Raw genomic sequence first — 8,841 nt, 5'->3', positions numbered from 1 at the left:
CCACTCTTATTTGTAAAAACCTAGACTGGAAAGCAACACAATCCCAGGTATCTAGGAAGGAATTCACAAAAATCAACACATCTCTACAAGCAGTTACCAATAACATTTAGAAAGTCTGGGCTATCCTCTCCAAGATACTAAACTGCCAGTACTTCTTCCCACCTACAAAATTCATAAACATAAATTTAGATGGATATTTGATGCCTTGAATGACATCTTTTTGAATTCTACTAAAGATATTACTCTTTGTCTTGACCTTGTACTTGTAGAGTTTGAACTAGTCTGTGCCTCTAAACAAAAAATCTGCTATAGCTTTTTATAAGTACAACACAACCCCTTCTGGATAACAAAAAAATCTATAGAAGTTTCTCTTAACCTCCCTAAACATATTTTTCACCTCTTTTCAACAGATATTACTCAGTGTTATGAGAATATTCCCATAGAAGGGGATCTAGGACTTAAAGATGTACTATCACAAGTTATTAAACTGACGTTTATTAATGCTAGCAAAAAAGGGCGTCTTCTATATTTCTCTTTCCAAAAAACCTAGATGGATAAAAAAGACACTCATTTTACCCATTACACTTTAATGAAGAGAAGCTATGTCTTTATATATCTTGGCTACTTAGTAACCGTACTATTCTCTTTGGAGGACACCATTTTAACCAAAGCCTTGGCATCCCCATGGGCTTCTCGTGCTCCCCGCTTATGTGTAACATTTTTCTTGCCTTCTTTGAATACAAATGGTTTTTCGAAACCATGGGGGAAAAAATACAACACCTATTTTTATTCGGCCATATTATACGGTGCTACATCAGCAAAACTACCGTATCGTATAATCTATTGGAATTTTGATCGAATAACTTTTTGATGAAAATATTAGTTCGATCGAAATGTTATTTGATCAAAATATTAGTTCGATCAAAATAAAGTTCCTTATATATCGTGAAAATGGACTATTTTTCTCATTCCATTGAGCTCTCTTCCCCTTTTCTCATCTATAGGTGAGCCTTAACAACAAGAAAAATATTAAAAAATCAGTTTAAAGTTTGTTATAGAATTTTTAATAGAAATTAAGAGCTTTGGACAAAATGTTTTTTTCTAGGTTTTGGAGTTTTGAGTTTAGTCTTTATCTGCTCTGTGTGAAGATATCTTACACTGAGAGGTAAATTAAGTAAGGTAGTTAATGATTACTTGCATTGTGTAGAGGAAACTCACACTTGGAAGTGATTCAATAAAGTTAAAGTAGCAGTTATTTTCTTTGTGTTGAACTATGTTCACACTTAGAAGTAACTTAAGTTAGATAGTTAAAGTTAGGAGTTACTTGTTGTGTATTGAACTATGTTCACACCTGGAAGTAACTTGGGTTAGATTTATCTAATGATTGTCTGTCTTGTGGAGTAGTACTCACACTACAGACAATCTAGGTAGATTAAATAATAATCTCTCTTTGTGTAGAGGTATTCTCACAACTAGAAGAGAACTATAGAAGTAGTGAATTTTGATTGCTTGCCATGTGTAGAGTTCACAAATACTTGGAAGTTATTCAGATAGATTAAGCGATTTATTTATCATGATTCAGGTGTATAGTGAGAGTTCACACTTGAAAAAAAATCTATTTTTGGTATTTATTAATTGAAGAGGTTAAAAACGTTGACAAATAAAGTAATGTAAATGGTATTAGAGTTTGATTATAGATATGTATTTAGTAATTAGTTATGTTTGAGTTTGCAGATCTTAAGAAGATGGTGAAAGGATATGAGTGAAACTACGTACGTGAATTGGTCAGTGGAAAGAATACATCAAAGTTGAAGTTTAAGACCTGCGGCCATAATTTTAGTGAAAATGTTCACAGGATAAAAGAACATGTGTTCAAAATTCTTGGAAACGTTTTAGCTTGCAAATACCCCCCAAAAGGTATTGAAGCAAAATTTCTCGAGTGGGCGCTCAGGGAAAAGAGAGCACATCTTGAGGAAAAAAAAAAAGGGAGGTCCCAAAATGATGGCTCCATCTATGGCTAGGGACATCAAGATGACACTCGAGAATGATCAAAACCCTCCCTACTTTAGGTCAATGAGGGTGTCATTTATCCTTTGTTGAGGATTGTAGCTCTAATCCTACCAGAAACTCTACTAACATAAGCCAAAGTGAAGCATGGACTGGAGGAGAACCTGCACCAAGTGGTCCTACTTTGCATCAGGCATTTGATAAACAATGGCTGCTTGAACTCCATCTTAAGTGGACGCAAGCATTTGTTGCATGTGGAATTCCTTTTAATATCATTCAAAATTTTATCTTCAAAGATGCTTTAATGAGCACAACGGGTTTTGTGGTACTTGATTATGATAAGATGCATACAAAACAATTAGATAAAGTGAAAACTACATCAAAAAATATTGTAAAGCGCACAACTCTTGATTATGTGCCACAATATGGATGCACAATTGCTCTAGATGGTTGGACAAATTGTCAGAAGAAACCATTGATTAATGTGATGTTTATTTCTCCAAGAGGTTCCATCTTTCTTGAGGTGACCGATACATCCTTGAAAGAGAAAACTAGTGGATATCCTGCTGGTGTATATGAGCGTTCAATCAGAAGAGAAGGAGGACCTAAAAATGTGACAGCCATTGTCACAGATAATACATCTAACTATAATGCCACTCTCTATACAAAATGGGACGCCACCTGTGAGCGGACAACTTTGATAAAACCCCTATATACGAACTTATATTAGGGAATATGACCCCCCTTTCTACGTTTATACGACAATCAATGCAAAAAACTATCATACCCTTGTCTTACATATAAAATCTAGGTCTCACATTATCTAAGCCCTCTGTCAGACATATCCGGACGGCCATGTACCGCAGTGAGCTGGACCAATCCTGCATTCCGCCTTCCCGAATGTCTGTCACATGGAGCAATAGACAAGCTTCCCTTCTGGTGAGCTGAAAGCCATATCATGGGCGTGTTACAAAGATTTATGTCCGAGGGGTCTATGCTGCCCAGCCCCTCCCATCCTACACAGCAACCAATCAGAGTGGAGATGTGCACAGAACTTGTCAGGTTTTGTTGAAAAGGCGACCGCTTCATGTGACTGCTCTGATGGACATGGTGTTTTTTCATGCAAAAAGAACCCGATCATTGCTAGCCACGGAGGCTGCGTCCGCTGCCCTCATGTGATATGGGCTTAGCTGAGTAAAACTATTCAAAGAGCGTGTAGCATAGTGATTGGCAACGTACTAAGAAACCACTTCTATTGATAACTAGATGTACCTTCAAGTGTCTTAGTTTGACTTTCAAACTATGTGCCCATTCAACCTATACTCTAGCTACTCGTCCAATTCTGATCTATCTAAGGTACTAAAAAAACATGGTTATAAAGTTGTGTTAGGTTCTCCATGTAAATTTGCATCTATACAAACTCTTTATAGCTTTCATCCCTCAACAAATGAACTATAATCACAAAACAAGAAATTGATACAAAGTAGTGTTAGTGCTTGTATGTATCTTTGTAGCTATTGACTCACAAGGTTGAGGGCAAACTCTTTTGGGAAGCCATGATTTTGAAACACAAATACTTTCTCTCATTTTTTCCTTTTCTCACTTCTCCCCCCCCCCATAAATATGATATCCCCTCCCTTATTTTTAAGCTTGGGAGATAAATTATTAGGGGCCTACCCCTAAGTTATACGCTTATGTAACTTGTAAAAAACCCCCCCTCCCCTGCACTTACGTGGTGTGGTAAGTTTTACATGGTGAATCCCCCAGGCTACAAAGTAGCTGGAAAAGCAATTGAGGCAAAGTATCCAAAGATAACATGGGTTTCTTGTGATGCTCACACTTTGAATCTGCTCTTAAAGGACTTTGGGAAAGTTCCTTCTATTAAGAAAACTCTTCTAGATGCAAACCGCTTGGTGAAGTTTATAAAAGAGTATTCATTTTCTTATGCTTTGTTTAGAACAAAGTCCCCAACAAAAAATTTACACATTTTTTGGGTGACCCGTTTACGACAGCATATTACATTCTATCTACGTTGCAGCAAGTTAAAGCAGCCCTTGTTGAAACAGTGGCAGATAGAAGATGGGACATTTGGCTTGATAAATATCCCAAGTATGAGCCTGCTGATTCTAAATGCTATCAACTTGTAAACTCTCCTGTTTTTTGGAGAAATATAGACAAAATTCTTACTGTCACAGAACCCTTCACTCATCTGATACGATTAGTGGTGGACGAAGAAGCCTCTATCTTTGGACGAGTTTACTGGTACATGCATGAAGCCACTCACAAGTTAAAAAACTGTGCATCTTATGCAAGAAAAGAGAAATCCATGATGATGTCGTTTGTCAAAAGACGATGGGAGCATCTGCATACTCCATTACATGGAGCAGGTTTTGTCTTAGATCCTAAGTTCCAATTGCATGAGCAATCTTCAAACAATGAAGTGATCAATGATTTCAAGAAAGTGTGTGCTCAACTATTAGGCAATGTGGATGGACAGGTGACATACACATAGAAGACGACATATATTAGAAGGGAAGTTGGGGATCCTTGGCATATAGATGCTATCAAGATGATGAGCGTACCAGTTTGCTGAAAAGAGTACGGTGGAGAAAAAGTGGAACTTCAACATGTGGCTATGAGAGTATTTTCTATTGCAGCCTCAAGTGGTAGCTGTGAAAGAAATTGGTCTTCATTCGCTTTCATGTATACTAAAAAACAAAATTGATTAAGTCCTAAAACAACTGCGGACTTGGTGTATGTATTTTGTAATATGTGACTTATGCACAAGCTAGCAAAGTTAGCCACATGTGCTAGAGAAGAAATATTCGGGCACTTTCAAACACACAAAGCAATTGCAAATGAGCTCAACTCCGATGATGAACTGGAATGGAACCCGAAAGATATTGATCTAGAATGTTCAAATGTCCAAGAAATTGATGACATGGTGCCTGTGATTGAGGGGACGGACGAGCTATAAATTTTGTCTGTATTCTCTATTATTTTTTCAATGCAAAAGTTATGTAGAATTTAGCTTCACAATCTCTCTCTCTCTCTCTTTCATTGTCCCCCTTTCTCTCCATCTACTCCATATCATTGTCAAAAAGAAAGAGGGAGGAAAACATAACTTACACAATTGCAGCAACATCCGACATGTTTATTTGTTGCAATAATAGAGATTTACATACCAAAAAGAGGTTTTAGTTACAAATCTTGAGATTTAAGATACAAAAAGAGCTTAGTATTGTGAGGGAGATTCATGATGGGCTACATCTCCTAAAAGATCAAATACACAAAATCTTGATTGGTCAATTGGATCGCTTGCACCCGTCCACTCCATTAGTTCACAAAGCTGGGTCAAACGAAACTGGGAATGCACTGCACAGCTTCAGCCAACACTGTTCCACAAGTTCAATCACAAAATCATCGAACTTTGCCTACATGGATCAAATGCTCGTCGCAAATGATCGTCTGAAGCTCCATATAGAGAAAAAAATTAGAGGATCACTAATGATTTTGCGATGTTAACGCGTTAACTTTGTCTCTACCATGACTGAAGCCTGAAAATACATGAATCAAAAATAAGTAAGGTAAGTCTAGAATAGATAAAGATTTGACATATATGATTGTAATAATTATAAACAAAATATTTCATGGACAATAATAACCTTCAATAGTGAAAGATCTAAACATTTCATGCACCATAATAACAACAGTAATAAAATATGCGATGGTCAAAGCATGGAGGATTGAAAGATGTAAAATATATATCTCCTCCCTAAAGTGCGACACGGTGGTCAACAACAAACGAGAGACAAAGAATCCATTAAATCCAACCTCCTTGCAGTGCAATGTGATGGTCAGCAACAACCAAGAACAATGGGTTTAAAAACTCTAAACCCCTCCCTGCAGTACGATATGGTGGTCAACAACAACCAGAGACGAGGAAGCTATTAAATACAATCTCCCTTTAGTGTGGCACGATGGTCAACAGCAACCAAAAATGGTGGATTTAAAAATCCCCTCCCTGCAGTGCGACACAGTGGTCATCAACAATCAGAGACAAGGAATCTATTAAATTTAATCTCCTTACAGTGCGACGCGATGGTCAGCAACAACCAAGGATGATGGATTTGACAACCCTAAACCGCTCCCTGCAGTGCGACACGGTGGTCAGCAACAACCAAAGACAAGGAATCTATTAAATCCAATTATCTTGCAGTGCGACGTGATGGTAAGAAACAACCAAGGACAATGGATTTAAAAGTCCTAAACCCCCCCTGCAGTGAGACATGGTGGTCAGCAACAATCAGAGACGAGGAATCTATCAAATCCAATCTCCTTACAGTGCAACATGATGGTCAGCAACAACCTAGGATGGATTTGACAACCCTAAACCCCTCCCTGCAGTGCAACACGGTGGTCAGTAACTAGCGAAAGGCCCGGTGCCTAGCCAGTTCGCCCTCTCAAACTGCTTTCTCCCCAATAACGTTCCCATCATCATGATGTTTCATGTACTAATCTTGCTAGCTAATCCTCTAACCTACTAACTCTGGAGATTGCCATGCACCATATGCCGGTCCACACTCCACGTGCATGGCTTACATCATCTCTCTCCAGGGATTTAATATTTACGTTGGTGCAGTCAAAGTTGGTCAGTGCTCTAGAAAGAGTGCAAAATAGGATTGTAGGGGCTCTCAAGGGCTTGCCAAAGTGATGGGGCGGTTGTGAAGATCAAGGGTAGGCAAGAAGCAACGGTTATGTATGTCTTATGTGCGTTTTAGGGCTAGGTACTATGCTATGGTGCCTACTAGAGGTGTATGTTCCATTCCCCCCTCTCCAACGTGATTATGTGAAATTTCTTGTGTCATCATGAGAGAGGGAGTGAGGGGGTCGTGTGGGATTGTGCTGTGTGTCACAATCCGCGACAACGATAGAGTAGCAAACCGCATGGACCATATGTTTATGTGTGTTGTGGGTTGTGTGGTAGCATTTCCTGTGTTGTAGTGCATGGAAATAACAACGTAGCTGGCCACACAATGAGGGTGTGTGTGTTAGCCATTCTCTATAACGATGCTTACCACGGGGGTATTACCTCGATTATGCTGGGAAAATGATGTCCTTGTGGTGAGTATTGATGAATCGTATAGGTACTTCGTTGGTAACATGGCAATTAAAGTATCATTACAGTGAGTCAACTTCCCTTCTCCTTGTAATAGGCAATAAATGCAGATCGATCGGTAACACAACCATATGAGGCTTGTATTTTACAGATTTCTTTAGATTCGAGTGACACTCGGTAGGTAATGCGGCTGAAGAAGTTTCCTTAACTTAGAAGCATATGTTTATGCATATATACGGTTGTTCAAGCCGTGTACCTGGCCATATGAATGCCGTATAGATTATAAGTGCATTTATTTTTAATGTTTAATTCACTGCTATAAACATAGAGTATGTACATGAAATACTTGGTCGATAATGCGGCGGTTGAGAGTATTTCGTGTACAAATTTCCATCATGTCTATCAAATTTTGTAATATGTTTTATGTCATTATATATATATATATATATTCCTAATTTACAAATTTTCTCAACAACAATAAAAAAGTCTATAGCACGTAGCAATGGGCAATGATGAAGCATGTAGATTTGCAATAGTATTAGCTAGGAAGGAGGAATTCAAGAATACGAGAGAGAGAGAGAGAGAGAGAGAGAGAGAGAGAGAGAGGACACTTTAAAGAGAAGAAAACACAAAAGAAAAAATAAAGGAGAAGAGAAACACCTCTTTATATGGACACAAAAGGTCTTTGACTTTCCACCTTCATATGTCTTTTGACTTTTTACCTTCATTTGTCTTTTCATTTCCTAAACTCACCCTTCACTTATGCACTTAATATGTTTTGAAAGAATTTTTATTTTTTTGAGATTGGGGAGACCTACTGGGGCATTATATTAAACCTCAAAATTTACCACATTTCACTTGTACTTTATAAAAATTACCAAAATTCTTTTCAATGTCAAAAAGTGTCGATATACTTCTCATATTTTATTAAAATTTTATAAAATATATCGTAATTTTCTCCAAAGTTTTTGAATTATCTAGCACTGATTTTTTAAATCCGATCTTCCAATAGGGCAACGCAATGGTCAACAACAACTAGGAAGAAAAGATATAAGATAGCGAACTCCTCCCTGTAGTGCGACTCGGTGGTCAGCAACAACCAGGGATGAAAAGTCTAATTATACAACCTAAGCTTCTCCCTTCAGTGCGACATGGAGGTCAGAAACAGTTAACGACGGAGCGTCTAAAGTCTTAACCCCCATCTCTGTCTATTTCCCATATTATATCTCTAGAAGCTTTTTGAAATATCCTCATCTGATTCCAAAAAGCACTCCCTAGGAAATGCTTGCCGAAAAGAAACCCGGTGTAGTGGATGGCTTTTGATGCCTTGTGCAGTCTACTAGTGGGTTGCGTAGTTGAGTGCTTTATGGTCCAAAACTGATAGGTGTGCATATGGAGATTCTGGTCTCTCTATTTCTACCAATATGTTTGGTCTAAGGAAGCACCCTAATTTTTTTTTTTTTGGTAGCAAACTGAGCTTTTCCACTTGGGGTGTCACAAATCGTTTGTGAGTGCTACCTAGAAGGACCCTTGTCTTACAAATACTAATTTTCATCATTACAATTACTGATGTTGGGATTTAATTGAAGATAAAGCTTTATAGACTAACATGCATGACATAGAGGACCCTTCATTTGATATTAATAGTCGCAAAGGCATTTCCACACAACTTGTTTTTATTCAAGTTTGAGTGGAGAAGGAAGATAAGGTTGTGA

The sequence above is a fragment of the Adiantum capillus-veneris genome, chromosome 9, assembly GCF_014529385.1.
Source record: "Adiantum capillus-veneris isolate H3 chromosome 9, ASM1452938v2, whole genome shotgun sequence".
NCBI classification, from domain to species: domain Eukaryota; kingdom Viridiplantae; phylum Streptophyta; class Polypodiopsida; order Polypodiales; family Pteridaceae; genus Adiantum; species Adiantum capillus-veneris.
The sequence above is the reverse complement of the archived record's forward strand: the minus strand, read 5'-3'. Positions refer to the sequence as shown.